Source organism: Mustela nigripes, chromosome 3 (genome assembly GCF_022355385.1).
Source record: "Mustela nigripes isolate SB6536 chromosome 3, MUSNIG.SB6536, whole genome shotgun sequence".
Classification (NCBI taxonomy): domain Eukaryota; kingdom Metazoa; phylum Chordata; class Mammalia; order Carnivora; family Mustelidae; genus Mustela; species Mustela nigripes.
Genome location: NC_081559.1, coordinates 68,000,432 through 68,024,053, shown reverse-complemented (window position 1 = coordinate 68,024,053; position 23,622 = coordinate 68,000,432). Strand labels below are relative to the sequence as shown.

The 23,622-nt window shown below is 37.9% G+C and overlaps 1 protein-coding gene across 6 annotated transcripts in view; it reads right to left on the bottom strand.

Annotated features, from left to right (window-relative positions):
- The window catches only part of RAPGEF4 (Rap guanine nucleotide exchange factor 4), a 288,407-nt gene that overhangs the window by 165,759 nt on the left and 99,026 nt on the right, over nt 1–23,622 (bottom strand). Inside the window, exon 1 of one of the 6 annotated variants that reach the window (XM_059394176.1) lies at nt 9,111–9,243. The exons of 4 other annotated variants lie outside the window; for them this stretch is intronic. The gene's annotated coding sequence lies outside the window, so the exon portion shown is untranslated. Of the gene's footprint in view, nt 1–8,863; nt 8,917–9,110; nt 9,244–23,622 lie in introns of those variants that run through there. One more of the 6 variants, XM_059394175.1, reaches the window with a different exon arrangement.

Below are 23,622 nucleotides of genomic sequence, written 5' to 3'. Positions count from 1 at the left end.
CTACATTCTCCTTTTAGATTAGGAAAAACTATGGGACTCTTAGTTCTTAGTTATGGGGAAGCTGAACTATAATTCTGTCCTCTAATTAACAGGGAAGGTCAGCTTCAGACAAATAGCTGCTTTCAATTTCTGGATCTCCATGCAAAAGGCGAACCTTTAAAGACGGTATGAGCACAATGAACCGGAGAGAATTATACGCATGGCTCTTCCCCTCTCCCCATTCCAAGGTTTCTTCTACTCTGCCTGAAACCCTACATTTTTCCTTTTGTTGTTTGTTTTGTATTTTTAAAGATTTATTTATTTATTTTAAAAGAGATGGGGGGGGGGTTAGGGCAGAGAGAGAGAACAGTCAAGCAGACTCTCCGTTGAGCATAATGCTCAATGTGGGGCTTGATGTGGGGCTCGATCTCACTACCCATGAGATCACGACCTGATCTGAGACCAGGAGGTGGAGGCTTAACCAACTGAGCCACCTAGGTGCCCCCCCACGGCTCTCTTTTTAAAACTTAGAATGAAGAAGTAGAAATGGTCTGTGTTATGTAAGAGCATGTTATTATGCAGTCTGCTCTAATTCCACAAAATGAAATACAGGACTCATATTTTCCAGAAGCACTGGGATGTCAAAACAAATTTAGAGTTCTGTGAAGATTGCAAAATGAACCTTGAAGCAAAGGTCTTTCTTTCAGTTAAGCATTATCATTAAGGATATGAGTTGTGTGAATAATATTGATCAAAAAACATTTAATTCATGCTTTTATTATTTCAGATATTGATTACTGGGATGCTGATTTTGTTAGGTGGTCCAATAATCTGCTTATTTGAGTCCAATCTGTTCAAATTGCAGTCGCATGCCTGGATAATAAGAGCCCAGCAACTGAAGCATGTCCCACCTTCTCCATTTTCTCCATCACTGATTAACAGTTAAAATTGGGATTAACTTAGGTATGACACGATGTGTATTTATGAAAGATATTCCACATTCTTTTTCTCAAGAAATTTGAGGTATATTCTATATTCTTCAACAAAACAGCTTTAGAGCTTAAATAAGCAGTACAAAAATTTATTTTTCTGTCCTAAGTCATTAGACTTCTTTCATGTCCCATGAAGCCTTTCCAAAATGTAGTTAAAGCTCAAAGGTTCAAAATAGTTTCCTAAACAATGACTCTTGGAATGCTGAAACAATAAAATTAAATTTAAAAAAATGAGCAAAAAACCCCCAAACAATTTCTTAAACATTTACCCCCTTGCCTTTATAGATCGGCCTGGATGAACATTAGTCTGTGCCCACGTGATCAGGGTGAAGCTGGAGTAGGCCATTCGATTCGTTCTTTCACCACAATTTATTAGAAAGACCCAAAATGTAGCCACATCCTCACTTGTAAATCCATTTTACTCACAAAGTGCTGAAAATTAGAATCTTCCAATCATTTCTGGTTATCAAGTGATATAGATACAATTTCTGATGATGAGAAATCTGTTCAGATAAGCAAAAGAATACTTCATGGACCTTCATGTTTAAGCTCAAAAGTCTTTTCTCTTGGATGGTGCCTCACACCATAAGTAAACCAAATCATTTACCTTCTGCTTTCCAGTGTAGGTTAAAATATGAAAGAGTTTATGTCCCATTGCTCCTCTGACATTCTGCCCTGCTGAACCCCTGCATTATTTCAGGATCACTCAATTACCTCAAGGAAACAAAAGAGCCAAGTGGGTATCTATCTCTATATATACATATATATATGTGTATATATATAAAATTATATATAAATATAATTATATATATATAAAATTATACATGTATATATTTTAATCCAAAGCATTATATAACATTTATATATAATTTTATATAAAGCATTATATAAAATTATATATATAATGTTATATATAATATTTTTATATAAAAATAAAATTATATATATATATTATATATAATTTTATATATAAAAATATACATGTATATATTTTAATCCAAAGCATAGGAAGTCAAAGCACTTTTTATTTTAAAAACCAATTTTCATACAAGAAAGGCTTTTGAGTTCCAAAACTTTGGTTTATTAAAGGAACAAATTCTATCAAGTTTATCTATAAGTAATAGGGTAAGAAAGAATGAAAGAAGATTTCAGAGTTAGTGTTTCAGCCCCAAAGGAGATCATTGTAACAGAATAAATAATGGTGGTGGGGTGCCTTTAAGGGAAGTGTGTTGAGAGAGAAGAAGCATTTAGCAAATTATTGCCGACCTCCTGAATCCCCCATTCTGGGGTCAAATCCCTAGTTTGGAGGAGATCTCCAAGCAGAAATCTGTGACCCAAGCACAGAAGTCAATGTAGCATGTAGTATTAACAGAAGGCTTGGGAATGGATGGAAATCCCACCCTATTCCTCCCAAAGTCAGAAAAGAACAGGGCCCCTGAATATCATCTATATTTTAATAGTATGTAGAGAAAGATAAACCCACAGAGACCACGACATAGGAAAGAACAGAGAAGCTACAGGAAAACTATATTTCAGAGAAGATGGTGATCTACAGTGTCAAATGCTATAGACAGATTAATGACTGTAAAACCTCTTCACATTCAGAACAAATAGGCAGTGGATGCCTTTAGGTAGAGGGCTTCCATGAAGTAGCTGGTGTAGAATTTAAATCATGGTGGCTTGAGGAGTGTTTGGGAAGGAAGGACCCAACAAAGGTAGACAGACCCTTTGAGAAGTTGAGCTATAGAAGGGGAGAAAAAGTTAGGAGAGGAGATGAAAGAGTATGTAAGAAAGATGAAGGTTTTGTTGTGTCTTGTTTTATTTTGTTTTGTCTTAAGACTGGAGCAGCTAGCATCCCTGGACACTCTGATGAGAAGGCTCTACGAGAGATAGAAAGGTGAAAGATACAGGAAACAGAGCAAAGGGTGCACAAAGCTAGCACCCCCAAAATATGGAGTGAATGAGGTGTAGAACACAGGTGAGAAATCAGAAGAGGGAAAACCTCTTCTATTTTAACCTGGGGAAAGGTGGAATACATGAACACAAGTGGACAATTTAAAAATATGTGTGTGTTAAGTCACCAATATTTGCAATGCCTTGCTCTTACTCAGAAAAAGGATAATTTGCTTGCTGAACTATCTAGGACTTGTGCTGACTGAGGTCAGGGGTGGGAGGAAAATGGCAAACACCAAGATAGTTTGTTCTATCTATGAAGGAATGAGAGCAGACAGACAGGAGGAAGATGAGATTAATTAATGTGGGGGCAAGTGAGGAGGCAGAGAAGAAAAAGAGGATATATATCTTTCTCAGCTTATGATGGGGTTACATCTTAATAAACCTGCTGGAAGTTGAAAGTATCATAAATCAAAAATGCATTTAACACACCTAACCCACCAAACATCATAGCTTAGCTGAGCCCCTTAGCCTACCTTAAATGCACTCAGAACATTTACATTAGCTTACATTTGGGCAAAATCATCTATCACAAAGCCCATCTTGTAATAAAGTGTTGAACATCACATAATAATTTACTGATTACTGTACTGAAAGTGAAACACAGAATGCTTCTAAGTGTATTGGTTATTTACCCTTGTGATCACATGGCAACTGGGAGCCCAGCATCACAAGAGAGTGTGGTACCACATATCCCTAGCCTGGGAAATGATCAAAATTCAAAATTCGAGGTTTGGTTTCTACTGGATGTATATTGCTTTCACATCACTGTGAAGTCACAGAATCATTAAGTTGAACCACTTTAAGTCAGGAACCATCTACAAATTGATAGCTGCCACAAGGAGCCAGACTTCGGAGAAGAAGATGTATAAAAACAATTTTTAGGAAATCTGACTATGTGTTCTGGGGTTAGTTCTTCTTTTGGTCTTGTTGACTCCTCAAGAAACTATCAGTAAAGACCTCCATTCTCTTCCAAGGCTTTCTGGAGTCATATTTGACTATCACCAAGCAGATTGGTCCTCGAGGCAATTAGTTTCATTTGGGTTATGCAGGTAATCCGTCTGGTGACAGGAAGTTGAAATCCTGAATGCGGAGATGAGAGGCTATCTACTGATGTGGCTTGATCAAAGGTTGGAGAAAAGCTGAAAGTCTTCAAACATGTGTTGGAGAGAATGTCAGTAATATATCAGGAAAACATATAAGGATCACTGAGCTATACTGAGGGGTCCAATTGAGATTGGAGGTCATAAATGTATCACAGCATCAATATGGACAGTGGTATGATCTTCTCAAGCAGTGCTTGGCAGTCTGGTTGTAGGCAGAAGAAAGCACACAACTGCATTGATTAAGGGATGGTATTTGGCCTGGTAGGCATTGAGGGCTGGCAAGATCTGTTTCGTTCATTCCTAAGTACCTAATACTACAATGCCTGACAAATAGGAATCATTCCATACATCTCTATTGAATGAATGAATGAGAGAACTGAAAATATTGGTAAGAGGGTGGTTGAAACGATGGGCCATGGTATCCACACCAAACAGGGAAGGCATGGACAAGAGGGGGCTAAAAGGGGGAAACTTAAGGGGACCAAAGTTCCTATCCTCCTATCCTCAAGTCTATCAGTCACATGAGCATGTCGCCTATTCAAGAAAGAACGTCTCTGAGTCTGAAGCACCCCCTGGTGGCTAATACAGTGAGCTATCAGGCCCAGTGGTCTCCCCTTTTCACTCCTTAAGGGCGACATGCGCATTCTCATACACTCTTCTTCTCAATGTCAGAACTCCCTTAATTTCCATTCATGCAATATCCTTCTCACCCATTCTTCAAACCTGCTCTTTCTCCTCTTTCTTTTAACTTTTGTCCCAGCTACCTTAGGTAAATCATTCTTTCCTTCTTCCTCTTTTTTTTTTTTTTTTAAAGATTTTATTTATTTATTTGACAAAGAGAGATCGCAAGTAGGCAGAGAGGCAGGCAGAGAGAGAGAGAGGAGGAAGCAGGCTCCCTGCCGAGCAGAGATCCGGATGCGGGACTCCATCCTAGGATCCTGAGATCATGACCTTAAGCTGAAGGCAGAGGCTTAACCCACTGAGCCAGGTGTCCCCCTTCTACCCAGGTGTCCCCCTTCTTCCCCTCTTTATCTCATCTTCATTCCCCTTCTTTTTCCAATGGGTGAAAACATGGCAGGTACTATTAGGGATAAAATTCATTAAAAAAGGACAAGAAAATCGCTACATTTCAAAATTAAAGAAATCAAAGTCTCTTAAAACCAATGAAAGTGGACATAAGTTTTAAAATAGCCACATCCATGCAATATGTGCTCCATGCAATACGTGCCCTCCCCAATACCCACATATTGCATGGAGCACTGGGTGTGGTGCAAAAACAATGAATACTGTTATGCTGAAAAGAAATTAAAAAAAAAAAAGATATAGAAATAACTAAAAAAAAAAAAGCCACATCCCACACCATCTTGTAATTAAGCTGCACTTCTCCAAGTACTGGCATTCAAAACATTTTCCATTCTTAAGATACTGCTTGTGTTTTAATCATTAACATAAAGTCTTTTAGCTATCAATTTTTAATTGCAAACGTACATGACTTCTACTATAGGATGAGTTGTATAGACGTTCGTAAAGGAACCTGAAGACATTCACAACATTGTTCCGATAAAGGGTTTACAAATGAGCATTTGGACCACAACCTATTTGCCAGTCCACAACCATGGTTTGGCATAGTTTTGATTCCTGCTTGAGTTTCCTGAAAAATCACAACAAATTATTTAAGGAATAACAGTTGTCAAACTTCCTGACACTTTCTGACAAGTCATAATGAATGGTTAAGTTCTGAAAGGTCAACCGGCTATCTTTTAGCTTCCATCGCCTCTTTAGAACCAAGCTATTTTGAGAATTTTCATTCCTCATGCTCTTTTTCTTCCCAACCCTGACACTATTTGTATCCTCTCGGTGGCATTTTTTTAACTCAGGAAAACTTAAATAAGTTCCAAGATTGCAGAAGAGCCTTATTATTTGATGATTGTGGGTCTTGTCTGGGAAAAACTCCAAACATAGATTTGCCATTTTAAGCAATTCCTTTGAATTCTCACTCTATTGTCAGCAATAGTCTTATATTATCGGTTTATTATTGATTTTTTTCTTTCCCTTTACATAAGTTAACTAGGCATTCCAATTTCCTCTTCTTTCTTCTTATGTTTTCTTGGTTTATAAGTCCCTGAAGAACTGTATTGTTTCAGCTTTTTGGGTTTGGAGAACAAACACCGCCCCTCCCCCGACACACACACAGGAACACAGGCACACACACTCAACCTTGCCATTATCACAAACCCATAATCCTTTTCCCTTGGCACCATGGTTATTTCTTCTTTATAATATTCTTCTTCATCCTACTTTAATGTAATCAGCTGTCACATTCTGTCAGTTTTCCCTTTAAAACATATTTCAGATTCATCCTTTTCTCTTTCCACTGGAACCATCCTGTCTCAGGTTATATTCTCACCAAAGGTTCTGTAACAGACTCTTAGCCAGCTTTTCTGCTGCCCTCCTCATTCTCTCCCCATGCCCACCTCCATGCCCAGCGGGCATTCAGTCCATATGGTGACTTATCCTGCTTATTCCCTGTGAAGGAAGAGAACACCGCCTCTGTGCTAAGCATCTCTCCTCCTCCCGGTCCTGCATAATGAGTGTTACTTTCTTCATTTCACATACAGGGAAACAGACTCTCCCAGAGGTTAAGTATTTTGTCCCAAATCACCTATCTTATAAATGCTCAAGTCACTAGCTCTCAAATCCGAAGAGAGTCATCTTCATTGGAGCAGGAAAATAAGGCATTTGCATGGCAAAGATTTGATATTTAATCTCTCCAAAGTCAAGGAAGTAGAGAGACTTGCTATTATTACAATATCAAGGCAATGGTTTTCAAGAAATGGGATTTATACAGGAGAAGTATAATCCACTAGTCTGCTCTCAAAGAGTTTATAACCCACTTAGTTAGAGTGTGTATCTAGAGCATGCTGGATACGTAGCACGTGCTAAATAAATACTTGCTCAAACCAGGACCAAGAAATGGAGGGAGGGTCCTTGCTACTCTTATTTTGGCTTGCCACTAATCACATTGTTTAGTCACTGGATGCATCTTAATATAAAATGCTTTCTACGACACTTCCTCTTGACCCGGTCCCAAGGAATATCAGAACAATACAATGTTAGGAAAAAAGGCGTTGAGATTACTGGGCTGCCTTCCAACCTACGGGCCTATTTATTTTTTCCTAACTACAAGATAATTATTGCTGGATATTATTATGGGATTTTTCCATATGTCCTTTAGTTAGGACAGTGATGACCCAATGCAGCCTTTTAATGTCCTCTGGTCTTCTGCCAGCTTACCTCATTCTACCACTTTGCCTTTGGTTTTTATTTTTATGACTATTCAAACTTCCCATTCCCTAATCAATACCTCATTTGGCCACTGCTGCTGTTGACTACATACCTTGACAAAGACGCCTTGGAAAGGGTCTTTTTTGCTTGCGGCAGGCTCATTTGAAACGAGCTCTTGCTATGTTCATCATTTTGGCAAACAAGGACAAGTTCAAGGAAATTGGAGGCCAAACTTGACAGAGCACTGGGTGCAGCTGCTGGCCCAGCTGTGCAATGAATCTCAACTGGTCCATTACCTCCAAAACTCAACTATTCAGCACAGCCTTCCCTAGTCCTGCACTCCTGTCGGTCTAATATATTTGGCAACAGCCATTATTTCAGAAATGAATGCTCATGTGTATTTATAGCAAATCGCATGCCTGCTCTATCAACAATTAAAGAGATTAGGATTCAGCAGACATATTCCTCTAATTAGGACAAGATGGAAGACATAATATATAGAATACTGCAGTTTGGTCAAGGTTTATTCTTTCCTAACAAGACTGCCATGCTGCTTTTCATCAGCCACACATCCATTCTCTCTAGGCCCACCCTGCCCCCTACCGAACGCTCACTTCCTGTGTCTGTCCCATGGAATTTTCAGTCAGGGGAATCTGTTTGCCGTTGACACTTCCAGTTTCCCCTACCTCCCCTCCTCAAACTACACTTTAGGCTCTGTGGACTGTTTTAGGCTTGTTTTGAATAACATGTGGACAGCACCATGTGGCCACTAATTTCATGCAGTTACGCCCTTCCCCTGGAGCCTGGGAGTATGTTATATGCTCACACTTATGTAGTCTCTCCTCTGAACAAAAGCCTGAACTCAGTGTCTGGGCCATAAATTCCATCTTGCTTCACTCTTACCCATGCATTATTTAAGCCATCTTCTCGGGGAGCCCGCATGAGAATTTCCCTCAGACTAACAATCAGCAGGCGCTTTGCACACTGTTTTAACGGGAAATGTAGGATATCTGAGAGGGTTCCACCCATTTGCAGTCTTGATAATGAAATATGATAATCTAATTTGGTAAAAATAAACTGTGAAATCAGAGATTTGAGGCAAAAACTTTAAAGATGCAATTCAGACGAGCAATCAATGCTTATTCAGCTTCTGTACCATCTCAGCTTTCTCCCTGTGCAGATGCTTAAGTGATGCTAAATTAAATAATTGACAAATTTTTAAAACTGCTGGAAATTACCATCTGTATTTAATTTTGGAATATAAAAAGGTCCATAGAAAACACCCTTTATGATTATTTTGTCTAATAACAGATATGAAACAATACAAACATCCCAGTCATAAAATATAATGCGTTCCGAGCAGTCTGGCTTACATATTCAAACAGAGTTTTTCAAAAACAAAAGACCACAGGAGGAACGAAATGCTGGGTTACCAATACATTTTTTTTTTTTAAGTGAATGGCAAAAGAACAGAGTTTTTAGTTTAAAATCTGCCTCTCTAACCCCTCACCTCCCCCACAAAACAAAAAACAAAAACCAAAAACTCACCCACAGGCTTCCTATAGACAGTAAGGAGAACCATCACTTTTTCACGTTTCTCTCTCTCCTGGACAAACACTGGGCTAAACTGTCCTCTGTTAAGAACTTTATTAGGCTGATATTACATCCGTACGAAATGAAGTCTACGGCTGTAAATAAACATGCTTGAAGCTCTCATGAAAACACAGAAAGAGAAACAAGCTCCCTGCGTGGGAACACACTGGTAAATGCGTGGATAAAACAAGCTGAAACTTACACCAGACACTTCCTCCAGGTCCAGCACGGCAGTAGCCCTAAGGGTACATTCTAGTTTTTTTTAATCCATGTTCTGTTCTTCTCACTGATGGGACTACTCAGGCACATGGTCAAGTTGCAATCAGCTTCTCCCTCAGTGATGTATGAGAGCTGGGCTGATTTATCTTGTCTTTCTGCAGCATATTAGCACTAATGTTTCTGCGTATGCATCCTACCTTTCTTTAGCCGTAGCCCCGGCTTTATCATTGGTAATCTAAATTAAAGAGCCAGTGAACAGAGCAGGGTTGTTGTCCCCCACCCCTCCCTGTTTTCCATGAAACAATTGCCAGGCAGTCATTCCCGGACAAGGATTCCACTGTTTATTCTATCCAGCCTCCCCTTCAATATCCCATTGAGACTGGAAGTCAGTCGCAAAAGGATAGGTCCAGCGAGACTGTCTTAGTTCAAAGGTCTATTTATGATTTATCCTTTAAAATGGTGCAAAGGACCTCAGGAAATATGAGGGAGAGCTGTCGTTTGCCAGTTTTTCAGCCCAGAATACAGACTTGACACTGTTTACAAAACCACAGTAACTTGATACCCCACTTGCTGCCCATGGGGCAGTGTACCTTTGGCTGACTTTTATTCCTGAGAAATCTTTCTTTTTCCACCCATGTTTGTTTTATATATGCATCCTTTAGTGTTAATTTTAATGAGGAACATGAGTGCTATAATTTAGCAAGTTACATATGAGGACAAAAATCTACAAAAATTTGGGGGAATCAATCAAACAAATCATTATTAACCTTGCCATAACCTGTTAGTAAGTAGCAGCTGAAGCATGAGCCAAAACTGTATTTATTTCTGGAGTTGTCAGTTCCTTGCTTTAAGACACATTTAGAATTTCCTCAATCTCCAGAAATGTTTGGGAAGAAGAAACACGTCAGAGTGCATTTTCATATGAAAGTTTTTAATCTTTCCAAATTTTTTGCTCTCTTAGCAGGATCTCAATGCTTTTAGCCCAGATTTTCATGATTACTGAAATAATATTAGGCTTGTTTTCTCATTTTAAGCAGCATAACTTTTTAACAGCTGTTAAGCAACAGAATTTGGTGGATAATAAAGTATAACAAGTTTCAACTTCATTTTTGTATATTTTTGTTAAGAGAAAATATGATCGTTTTCATAATTATAAACACATATTACATCTTTCATTTTGCTTTTTTTAAAAGATTTTATTTATTTATTTGACAGAGACAGAGATCACAGGTAGGCAGACAGGCAGGCAGAGAGGGGGAAGCAGGCTCCCTGCTCAGCAGGGAGCCCGATGCGATGTGGGGGCTCAATCCCAGGACTCTGGGATCATGACCTGAGCCTAAGGCAGAGGCTTAACCCACTGAGCCACCCAGGCGCCCCAAGTTTGCTTTTTAAAATTAATAAATTATGATATCCATTTCCATATAGGCATAAAATGTAGACTTGCCATTTTTAGTAGTTTTTAAATTTTAATTCCTAATTCCTTGATACTTACATTGCTTTAATTTTTCATTATAAAAATATAATGTTTCTTTTCAGACAAGCAAAATATTCACATTTCAGGCCCTTGACCAAAAAAAAAAAAAAAAAAATCAGTCTCTAACTTTCTGTTTCTCAACATTCTTCAACACTGCAGTCCAGAGAAATACACTTGGGAGTTCTGCTTGAAGACTCTCTGGGATATCAGTTCCTCTAGATGATATCCCTGGTGAAACTTTAATCATTTATATTAATTTCTATCCTCTAGAACTTGGTTATACTGAACTGCTCCACAAACATTCAGAGTAATTATTTTAAAAATTTAAATCTGGCTTGTCACACCACTGCTTAAAACTCTGCATCGTTTCCGGTTAGTCTTAGGATGAAAGCCAAAATCTTTATCATGGCCTTCAAGGACTCAGTTTCATTAAACTTAGAAGATAAGCCCACCTTCCCAGAACTGACTGGCTGGGATTCAGAACCATCAATCAATCAAGTATTGAACCTCTGCTCTTTACTGGCCGGTCAGCATAAATATGGTATCCGAGGACTGGTGTGGGATGTGAGAGAATTCCAAAAGCAAATTACATAGGCCTTTTCCTTTAGTTTGAGAGTAACATCCACAAATAAGATTTCATTACAAACCAGCTTACAAACTATGGTGAATCAATATGAAGCAAGTCAGATTTGTAAATGCAAAGTGAAGATAATATCAAGGTTTAGAGGAATAAGATAAAAGGAATCATTTCATGAATGTTAACTGAAACTGACTTAGGCCAGAGGAGGAAAAGAGAAACAAGGAGCAGAAACTCTAAAACAAAGTATACTCTAGCTTGGTCCAATGTCTATGGTTTGCACCAGCTAAATTAATCTTAGATTTACATTTTTAAAAGTCAACTACTCCATAATTATGGTCCTGAGTTTCTTCAATAAATAATTTCTATACATTCATTATATTACTGTTGATGTTACTTTCCTTCAAAAGTTTTCTTTATTTTAATCACTAAAAGAACCACATGATAAACTTCACTAACTTCTAAGTAACATCACAAGATCTTGAGTATATGAGATTTCTCATAACTAGAGACAACATATTAACCAAGAACAATATAATCCTTGAATACAAATTGTGTGTAAACTTACATATAAAATAATGTAAATGCCCAAAGACATGAGAAGTATCCACGGAGTGATAAGATCTTGACAATGGCCCAATGCATAATAGAGTAACACTGTAAGGCCCCACGAGTCCAGGTGTATTTACTATACTTCCTGCCACTGTCCTGAAAATTCATACCATTAAAGTCTACCCTTGGAAGAAACCCTAAGACTATGGAACCAAACTGCCTGAGTTCAAATAACAGCCCTGCCACTTACCAACCGTGTGACCTTGGGTAAGGTACTTAAACTTAATGTAATGTGTCTTTCAAATTCATCTCTAAAGTGGGTTTTGGTCATAAAAATGCTTTTGGTCATAAAAATAACTCATATCAGTCCAACCTTCTCACAAATAACAATCGTAAACCCTGGATAAAATATTAAAAAACAACTGCTACTTGAAGGCACTGGAGAGTGACAAGAACAGGAAAGAGCTAATGGGAGAGGGGGAGCCGGGGGTGTGGAGAGGATAACACTTGAAAGAATGGCTCTTGATAAATTACTCATGTTCTAGAGCTTTTTATCTAAAGGGAGACCCAGTCAGTCAGTTCCACATAGTGGTTAGATCTCTGCCCTCTTACTATTTGAGAAATTAGAGATGCAGCAGCTATAAAATGTGGGAGGAAGGCCCAGAAAGAAGAGAGACACAGAAGGGAAGCCCCAAATTCAGTACATATAATCTGAGCAAATTTCTGACTCCTCCCAATACTATATACACATGTAGCAGACTTCAAGTATCCCAGCTAAGATGGCAAGAACTAAACAGATTTTTGCTGCTGTCTATCACAGGGAAGACAAACTTGGAATCTGACTGTTAGACTAACTGCCTACTAAAACAGAAAATCAATACTCTAAAAGGTATGTAACATAATTTGGAATCTCTATAACATGTCACTAACAATGTCCAAGATACATTCCAAAATTACTAGATAGGCAAAGAACAGGAAAGCCCATCCTCAAAAGAAATAGACCAACTCTAAGATGACACAGATACTGAAATTAGCCCACAAGGATTTTTAAAGCAGGTATTATAACTATGCTAAAGAATATAATAGAAATTTCAGCAGAGAAGGAGAAATTACAAAAAAAATTGGAAATTCCAAAACCAAACAAAAAAATCTGAAAAGAAAATTCATTGGATGATCTAACAGCAGATTAGGAAAAAAGTAATAAAAAGTTCTCAAAGAACTTGAAGATAAATAATATAAATTATCCAATTTGTGAAAAAGCAAAGAGAACTTTAAGAATGAACGAAGTCTCAGGGTCCAGTGGGATATAATAGCATGTATAACACATGTGTAATTGAGATCCCAGAATGACAGGTGAAGAAAGAATGGACAAGGAAAAAAAAATTGAACAAAGTTGAAAAAATAATAATCCAAATTTGCCAAAATTTGGTAAAAACAATGATATAAATTTATAAATTTGAAAACCTCTGTGAATCCCAAACAGGATAAGTAAAACCAAAACAAAATACAAACCCATGCCAGGGCACATATTTAAACTACTAAAATTCAAAGACAAAGAGAATATCTTGAAAGCAACCAGGGGGAAATGGCATATTATATACAGGATAAAACTATACTAATTTCTCATCGAAGGTAATGTAGGCTAGAACATAGAAGAATGACATCTTTATAATGTCAACAGGAACATTAATGGTCAAGCCATAATTCTATATCTGGCAAAAATATTCTTAGAGAATGAAGGCTAAATGAAGACATTTTCAGAAAAATAAAACCTAAAAGAGTTAACTGCCAGCAGATCTGCACTACTTAAAAGGCGGAAGAAAGTTCTACAGGACAAAAATAAATTCCACAAATTTGGGTCTATGGAAGGAAAGGAAGATCACTGAAAATGGTAAATGGTAAATATGTAAGTATAAAACACACACACACAAACATACACACACAATCCTTTGAAATGCTTTCAAAGACATACAACTACTTCTTAAAAAAAATTATTACATTTTATCATGGGGCTTATAACATAAATAGATGTAACATAAATACGTGGCCAAAACAGCACAGAGGATGGAGGAGTGATGCGGTTGAAATATTTCAATGCTTGACGTGAAGCAGCACAACATTACCTCTAAGTAGAATGTGAATGGCTAACAATATATATGGTAATCTCTACACAATCACTAAACATGAATGTAAAGAGAGACAATTAAAAAGCCAATAGAAAAACTAAAATGGAATTTATGGTAGCTATGAAGGTGCCACACTTGGATTTCCCTTCTAGAAGAAACTTGACAATCAGCTGTGAGGAGTGCACTTTGCTGACACCATCCAACGGCAGCCCCTTTGTGATCCACGGTCAGTGAATCAAAGCTATGTTCTTTGCAGTTAGTCAGTGACTGAACATGACAGGGATATGTGTACTTGGCTAATTCTGCCCAGTGCAACACTCATCTATCAACAATCTTTGACCAAAATCGTACAGCAGGCTGGCAGAGACTTTCTAAAAATCATAATGCAGTTTGAGGTTCTTTCTACCTATTCTCCTTTCTTGCTCCCTCTTTTCACAGATGTCAGATGCCTGCCTCTCTCCTCTTTATCTTGCACATATAACTTCATCTTGGCACATGCTTCCTGAAGAACCAAACTAGTGCAGAATTCTGAAATGTATTCAGTTACATCAAAATAAAGCAGGAAAGGAAGGGAGAGGAATAAATAAGTAGTGGCATGAAGGGAAAACAAATAGCAAACTGGTAAATCTAAATCCAAACACATACATAATTGTATTAAATGTGAACAGATAAATACTCCAATTAAAAATGGAAATTGCCAGAATGGGTAAAAAATTAAAACTCATCTATGTGTTCTCCATATTCTTTAAATACATGGAAAATACATGGAACAGATAGTTTGAAAATAAAAGCATGGAAAAAGAAAAAAGAAAGCTGGAGTGACTATATTATCATACGAACTAGATTTTAAGGCAAAGAGTATTACCAGACATACGGACACTTCATAATGATAAAAAAGGGAATTCATCTGAAAGAAGTAAAAAGAATAAATGGATATGTGCCTAATAATAGAATATTTTGAAACAAAATTGACAGAATTACTGAATAAAGAGACAAATCCAAAATCATAGTTGGAGATTTTAAGACTGTTTTCTCAGTAATTAATAGAACAACAAGATAAAAACATAACGAAACAAAACAAAAACCAAAAACAAAACAAACAAAAAAAAGAGTGAGAACATGGAAGACCTAAATATCACTATCAACTATACTGGCCGATTTGACATTTACAGTACACTACACCTAACAACTGCAGAATACACATTCTTTGCAAGTGTACATGGTACATTCACCAACACAGACAACTGGTGTACTATAAACAGAGTCTCAATAAATTACATGTGACTGAAATTCTACCAAATACATTTTCTACCTATAATTTAATTAAACTAAAAATAGTAACAATACGATACCTAAAACCCCCAAATATTTGAAAATTGAGAACACACTTTTAAACAACTCGTGAATGAAAGAAGAAATTGAGGGAAGTATTTTGAAGTAAAGAGTAATGAAAATTCAATATATCAAAATTCATGTGCCATAGTTAAGTAATGAGAGGGAAATTTATAGCTGTAAGTGTTCATAGTAGAAAAGGATAAAGGCAAAAAGCAGTGACTCAAATTTTCAACTGAGAAGCTAGAAAAAAAGAGCAAATTAAATACAAAGGAAACAGACAGAAGGAAATAATGATTCTTTTTTAAAAAAGCATAAATAATGAAAAAGAAAACAAAAACAATAGAGAAAATCAAGAAAACCAAAACTTAGTTCTTTATAAGTCAATAAATTTCACAAATTCGTAGCTAGACTGATCAAGAAAAATTAAAATAAGGGAATAAAAATTAGTATCAGGAATGAAAAAGATGTCTCTAGAGATCCGAATATGTTGAAGAGAAAATAAGTAACTATAATAAACAACTTTATGTCAATGAACTTGGAAACTTAGATAAAATGGACAAATTTCTTAAAAAATAGAACTTAACTAAATCAACACAAGATGAAATTACAAATCTTAATAGCTCAATCTCTCTTAAAGTAATTGAACACACTATCTTTCCCATAAGGAAAACTCTAGGTTTTCTGGTTTCCTGGTGAATTCTATCAAATATTGAAGGAAAAGATAATATTAATCTTACACAAACTTTTTTTCAGAAAATGGAGCAGGATGGAAGCTCCCCCAACTCACTGAATGAGGCCAGCTTAATCCTGATGCCAAATCTGACAAAGATACTATGAAAAAAGAAAATTACAGCTCAGCATCTATGAATATAGATACATAAATTCCTTAACAAATATTACCAAATAAAACTTAGGAATATACAAAGATAATCATCCTGTTTGACATCGTGACCTACTAGGGTTTATCTTAGGAATGTAACAGTTTTAACATTTAAAAATCCATTATTATAATAGATATACTACCAGAATAAAAAAGAAAAAAACATAAAGAATTTTAATACACTCAGAAAAGCATCTAACAAAGTTCAATATGAACTCATGATCAAAACTCTCAGCAAATTAAAAATGGATGGGAGATTTCCTCAATCTACAGCTGTAATCTTATTTAATGATGATGTATTGAATGCTTTCCCCCAAGATCAGTAACAAGAAAAGGATGTCTACTCTCACCAGTTCCTACTCACCTGGTGCTGGAGGGCCTAACCAGCACAAGGCAGAAAAGATTAATAAAAGGAATAAAGGTTAGAGAGAAAGAAATAAGACTCCCATTTTCTGCAGATAACATAATTGGTTAGATGGAAAAATCACAAGAAACTAAAATGGGATGAGGGTACCTACCTCATATAGTTGTTATAAGAATCAAATGAGTTTAAATTTGAAATGTGTTTAGAACTGAGCCTGACATGTAGTAAGCACGGCATTAGCACAGGCAAAATTTAAAAATGCATGTACCTAAATATAAAATCTGGAAGGGTTACATATTAGCTTATGGACAATGAGTATATATTTATTCATCAGAATAGCTAATAGAGAACTACTTTAAGGAACAAGGTTATCTTCGTTCTGGGAACCAGCTTATAACAAAGTTCAGGGCAAGTAACCCCAGGCTGCCTAGAGAATGGTCAGTTCTCACTAACATTCCTAAAACAGAAAGATGAAGTATGTTACAGTTTGACACTACCTACTGAGCTACTGCTTTTATATGATTTATTATGTCTACATAGTTATACAAACAAGTCCAGCTGTTTTTAATGAACACATACCTTGCTGTGATCTATAAGTATTCTCACAGTAGAATATCTATGAAAGATATTTAAGTAAAAAAAAAAAAGTAGTTTGTATAATTGTGTTTACAGTATAGTTCGATTTTTAAGGCAAAAAGACAGGCATATATGGTAACTGCATTGATATGTGCATGGGAAAATGTCTGGGAAATATCCAAACAGAAGTGTTAGTAGTGGATAGCCGCCCCCCCCACCCCAATAGTAGTAGAAAGGACTTTCATTTTTTTTACTTAACATCTTTTGTATAAGGTTTGAATTTTTAGGAATATTTATTGATAGTTTTACTTTGTAGCTTAAAAAATAAAATACTTTACTAATGCAAAAAAAATAAACATTTACAAGTCACAATGTTTAGAGTTTTTTTGTTTTCTAAGTCAAACAAGAGGAAAATAATTCTTTTGTGTCCTTTAAACAAAGGTAGAATTTTATTTTAGACACCAAGAGCATATTCCAGATATTTGCATCTCTAAGATCCTTCCAGCGTCCCTACTTTCCTCTACCCCAGAAGAGGAGTGGGGAGAGTTACAGACCCAGGTGCGGTCAAATGTTCAGTGTGTGGACATAGATGGGTTTATCAGAACTGAGAGCATGATAAGGCAGTAGGCTTGATGACCCTGTGAGCCCACCTGCTTCACCTTAATTCATACCTTCTCACTCCACCTGGACTCCAGGAATTGGCTTCCCCAAATCCCACACCTGGGTGCATGGAGACCGTGGGTAGAAATATGGATCAGAGATAATCCATTACCACTGGAAACCTAGAATTTTAATTAGAATGCCCTTAAAAAGGGTCTAAAATTCATCTACAGACGACCACTTTCCACATGAGGAAACCAGTCCAGGGAAGTAACCTGCCCAAGGTCATGGGGTTACTAAGTCACCCTGGCAGGGCTCTGGAGAATGAGGACAGCATCCTCTCTGTTACAACAGGGAGAAGGTCTAAAAGCCCAAGCCCTATTAATGGCAGACCAGGGGCTGTGACTTCATGAACAAAGACAGAAGAGTAGGACGCAGGCTCAACCAGGCTCAAAAGGAACAATCATCCTGTCTTTATCATAGACCTTTAAATTGGAGTGCAAACATCAAAAACTGGCTCTGTTATTCATTTCCTTTAATACTAGTGTTCCCTAAGATGCATATGTGCTTTCTCTACAAATAATCCATTAGTACAAAAGAGAGAATGTTTCCTATTTGAGATATGCCTTCTGGCCACATCATTCAGAGATGCTCTTAGTATATAACAAACACTAATGAAGGGCTCTTGTTAGAATGTTTTCCATATTTTGGTTATAGGCAATAGAAAACCTGGAGATACTTAAATTAATGCAATGTGTTCTATTATGCTCTATCAAACTGTTTTTTTTTTTTTATAGTGGGAACTATGAGTCAGTTTCTAAAGTTTAGGAGGCTCAGGATTTACTTAAAATCAGTAAATCAGAAACTGATTCAATCAAAGTATCCTGCAAACTTGTGCAGAACTGTGAAGAAATCCCTCATTCCTCCATGCTAAAAAAAGAGAAAAGTTCCCACAGAACAGTAAAAAATAGCACTCCCAAAGATTATGAGCTAAGATCCATTCTTAAAATGTAAAGTAATTGATAACCAAATAAAAAAATCATTCTTACCTATTTATCAATATAAGTTCTCTAAACTCTCCTATGGCTGGTTATTAACACTGATAAATGGTTCTAATACCCTCAGAACAAAATTGTTGCCTTTATTCAACATCACATTTTTCCATTATTAACAGAAAGCCTTTCAACAAATTATCTTAAGGTCCTCAAATGCATTAGAAATGTTACATACACCCTCAACCTGCAAGAACAAATCTTGAGGTTAAGGAGAGGCATATCTGCATTTGTTATAAGAAGTTAACAGGAGAGGTCTAAGTGGCAGTTTCTGGCTGAATGCTGTTCACATTTCATTTCTAATGAAATTTCATTTCTAATGATTTTCCGATACTAAAGCTTTTTAAGACTTTGATCTTTTGTGAAAACTCAGTAGGATGATACAAACCTTCCAGCTGAACAAACAGACTTGAGCAGAAAGACCATTGCCTGAGCATTTGCCTCAGAAAGTATCATCTGCCCTGCCTTCACCCCAGTGTTTCATTAAAGTGGTGTCTTTCAAAATATGCAAATGACAGTAATAATTTGAACAAACAAATGAATTAGGTGAGCTTCTATAGGCAATTTACTCAAGGTAATTAAGAATGCTAAATAAACAAATTATTATTTTAAATGGCAAGAAAGCTTTAATTAAACTTGATTTCTATACTTAAAATGAAATTACTAACTCAACAGAAAGGATCCAGTGTGAATTAAAAGCAAAGTGTCAAGAAGGAAAAAAAAGACTGTTCACTCTGACTTTCGATTCACAAGATTAGGACCAGGTGTCACTGCATTTTCACTGGAGCTCACTCAGAGAAAAGTATCTCTGTATATGAATTTAGAATTGATAAAATGTATTTGAGGTGCCTCAAGCATGAGCACATTTTAAATGGTAAAGATGCTAAGCAAAAATAGAATCAACCTAAACCCAAACTTCTTTCCAACTAGCATTTCAATCTTTCTCTGCCAATAAGACATGGAACCCAGCAGGCTATGGTTCATCCAGGAATGCCGAATAGTCCTCCTGTAATGGGTAGAGGGACATGATAGCCCATAGTAGACCCTCCACTGTGGTACGATGGCCACAAGCCATGAATTATGTTTCTATGATGGACCAAACCACTGAGCCCCAACCATGGAATAAAAATGACCATGGAAATAAATCTCCACAGTTATCCTGAGATGGATGAGGTTAAAACATGGTCCTATTAAAGTAGATAACACATAGGTATTTAGTCCTACAAAAGAACATAATCTTAAAATAATTATAGCCTATTTTTAAAGCTTCAAGTAACCTTAAGTAATCTCCAAGACTAGGCATTTCCATGTCTCTTCCCTTTTTAATGTTTTATCCCCATAATTTTAATGGGACTCTGATTAGACCCCAGCCACCAGAACTGGCAAGTAGCAAAGCCCTCAAGAACCACCTGTTTTCTTCTCCACATGAAACACCTTGCCTGGTGGAGCCTCCTGGGTCTTCTCTCTTCCACCTTCTGCCCAGCGTCCCACAAGAATACACAGGATGTGTCCTGTCCCCTTGGCTCCTGGCTTTCTGGTCAGGCAGGATGACCCAGGGCAGGAAGCTAAGAGTGTGAGCCGGGTGGTGGCAGAACAGAGCAGGGAGGGGCCTGGAGACAGGCTGGAGAAGCCATTCTAAGTCACTATCTTTGGCATCTGGGCCCAGTCACCCTGCCATGCAAGATGATTTTCATATTGTTTCCCTAAATAGTCTGCCTGGAGAGTGACCCTAGGGATACTATTAAAATATCAATGATAGTGATAAGAAGTTTATGTCAAGCCTATGTTCCAAGGAGCAGGAAGAATTCCAGATTACTGTGTTTTCCCTTGTGTACTCGCGCCTTCATTCTGGAGAGGCAATCGTGTAACTGCTGACCCCAACTAGAGAGGGAACAAGTCATGTCTAGAAGTCAAGAGATCTGAAGGGGCCAGTGTCCCTAATTCTTCTGTTTGCTCCTTTATCCCCTCATGTGTTCATCAGTAAGAGTCATTCATTCATCAGTCATTTTCACACTTAAGGTATATACAGAGACACCATTCTAAGATAGAGGAGACATCAAACAAAATGTGCTGGACACGCGGGGTGAACTGAGAGCACTGTGGAGGAGCATCCAGTATTTGAGGAGTGAGAGGTTCAGGGCAGAGTGTGGGGGAGCGGGGAAACAAAGAAAGTTGCCAGTGACCAAACATCGGTCACTGCTCCTTTGACCCACCAGAAGGGGAGTTGTGCACAGTGTGATGAGAGCTTTGTCTCTCGACTTCGAGCAGAAACTGCCAGAGCGCTGAACATATCTGTTGTGTCTAGCACAGAGCATGACATGCTGTGAGGTTTCAACGTATATCTGCTGAATAAATGAATGATCTAAGAATCTGGATCTGCCCTGGGGACTTTTGTTGGACAGAACCTTAGTGAGTGGGCATATCAGAGGACACTATAACCCTCTAGAATTTGCAGACAAGAAACTTCCTCTAAAATGTTTGCACAGAGACACATAATTGTATGAACAAAGTATGGTGGGTGCGTAAAATGTTTTCAAGTCAGTGGATAGATAAAAGGTGGTACATTCAATCAACAGAATACTGCAATGAAAAAAAATCTACTGACATATACTACACCACAGGTGAATTGCAGAACCATTCTATTCAGTGAAAGGAGGCAGAAATGGAGACCACGTGTCACAGTATTACACTGATAAGAAATGTCCAGGGAAGGCATATTTCTAGAGATGGGAGTAGATCCATGACTGCCTGGGTGGTGGGAAGGGATTAACTACGAGCAGCCAAGAGGGATCGAAGCAGGAAGAGGAAACTGGTCTGAAACCGGACGGTGGCGATAGCTACGCCATCTTGTAAAGATTCTCCTTGAATTACACACTTGAATGGGTGAATTTTATGATACATAACTACACTCACCACAGTTGTTTTGAAATTTTTGCGAAGGGAGTCATGAATTATAGGTTTGCCATCATGCTGTTATGAGGGGGCTGCTATGTTGGAAAACACAAAGCCAGGAGTCCACTCAGAGTTGAAAAGAGCCCCATCTCCTAATTCCCAACCTCAGTGCCCTCCCTAAAGAACCTGCTCAGTGGTTGCCAGGGCTGGATGGAGGGGGGAACAGGGAGTGACTGCTAAGTGGGTCTGTGATTTCCTTGTGGGGTGATGAAAAAGTTCTGGAAGGAGTGGTAATGGCTGCAAAACATGACAAATGTCCTTAATGCCACTGAGTTGTACACTTAAAATGGCTAAAATGGTCAGTTTTATGTTTATGCATTTTACCAAAAGCTGTGGCCATGTCTGAGGAATATTTCCATATTTCCCTTTCATTTGCCAAATTCATTCCCTAGAAGCCACAGGGGCGGGGTGGTGGTGGCAGCTGCTGTCCCTAGCCATCTCAAGGCAGGATGTCTTAGTCCAGGTGACATCATAGCTCTAAGAAGTCTGTTTGCTGTACTCTATTACCTTTCCTTTGATTGGCAAACATCAAATATTAATTTAAAAAAAATCTGGGCTTGGTTTGCATTTTAATCCTGCCCACTTGAAACTGGTTGGCCTCCTTCAAAACAACATAGGCAGGGACGTTCCCTGAGCTGTCTGGCCATTCATTAAGTGTTGCTACCCTGGCTTCCTGCTCCCTGAAAGTGTAGGAGGCAATGACTTCTCCTGACATGGATTGAGCCATGGCATATTATGAAACACTTGCTGTTTGTCAGAAATACTTTAGGTCCATAAATCTCTAGGACTCCCTGTCCCCATATAATCCAAAGCAGCTCCATCGTGCCCTGGAACGACTTCCACATGATCTCTACTGCAAATGCCCTAAGTTACTATCATCCACGATGATTCCTAGAGTACTTTTTTCACCAGTATCATTTGCACTAGTATCAGCCTATCTATAAGGTGGTTAGAATGTTCTTTAAGGCTGTCAGCCTATCTATAAGGCTGGTTAGAATGTTCTTTCCTTTTTCCCAATAAGAAGACAAGTTGCTAGTGAATTAAGTAAGTTTCCCAAGGATGTCAATTTATATAGGGTTAGAACCAGGGTCTAAACATGCTTAGTATTCATATGTCTGATTGGTGGTGTACATAGAAAGTAAGGATTATCAGCAACAAAACATTTTCTACCTCAAAGATGACTTTAAACTGATCCTTTCATTTTGAGATTGGTTAAAATATGCCTGCAATTGAATGGAGTGGAAAAAAAGAAACAACCCCAGGCTTCCATTTGGGGGAAAAAAAAAAATGGAGAGCAAGTACTAAATGCCAAATGTCTATGAGAACTGCTCAGAAGAATTACTTCTTTGCTGCCAGCCAATACTCACAGGGACACACTGTGGCTGAATTTTTTAATTGTGCTTTTTAGATGCTGGATAATTTTCTGACTATTAAAGACAATCATTGCCAAGCCTAACAATAAAAGTAATTGAATCTCATGCTTGAGAGGATACAGCTGATTCACCATAGGGTGTAGGAGAGGAAGGAGGCAAATAAGAGGAGGTGAGAAGTCCAGAAGTAATTTTTGCTCCATGAAAAGCACAGACTGCCTTCACGGTAAAAAAGCCTGAGATGGAAGGGAGTTCTTATCCTTCAGACCCATTCTCCTGTGTGGCATCTGAAAACTATCGACTATCAACACAATTACAGCCTGAACCCTAGCCTCTGCCCCAGGTCCCACAACCCCAGCTTAGGATGTTGAGATGAGATTTCCAAGAGGGGACAGGGTGAGGCCACAGCCATTCTACTCTTGGGAGGCTGTGTCTGCTCTACCTCTTCCTGGGGCTGGGCAGGAGGGAGCAAGTAGACTTACTCAGCAGTGTACGCTGACCCACCAGAAACTTATATGTTCAAGGAGAGTCTTCGCCTTACGTATACATCAATTGCATTCAACCTCAAAGAAGAAGTTTCTTCTATGTGTAAGGCAAATAACACAAACACCACACAAACCCTGCCTTAAAAGGATGA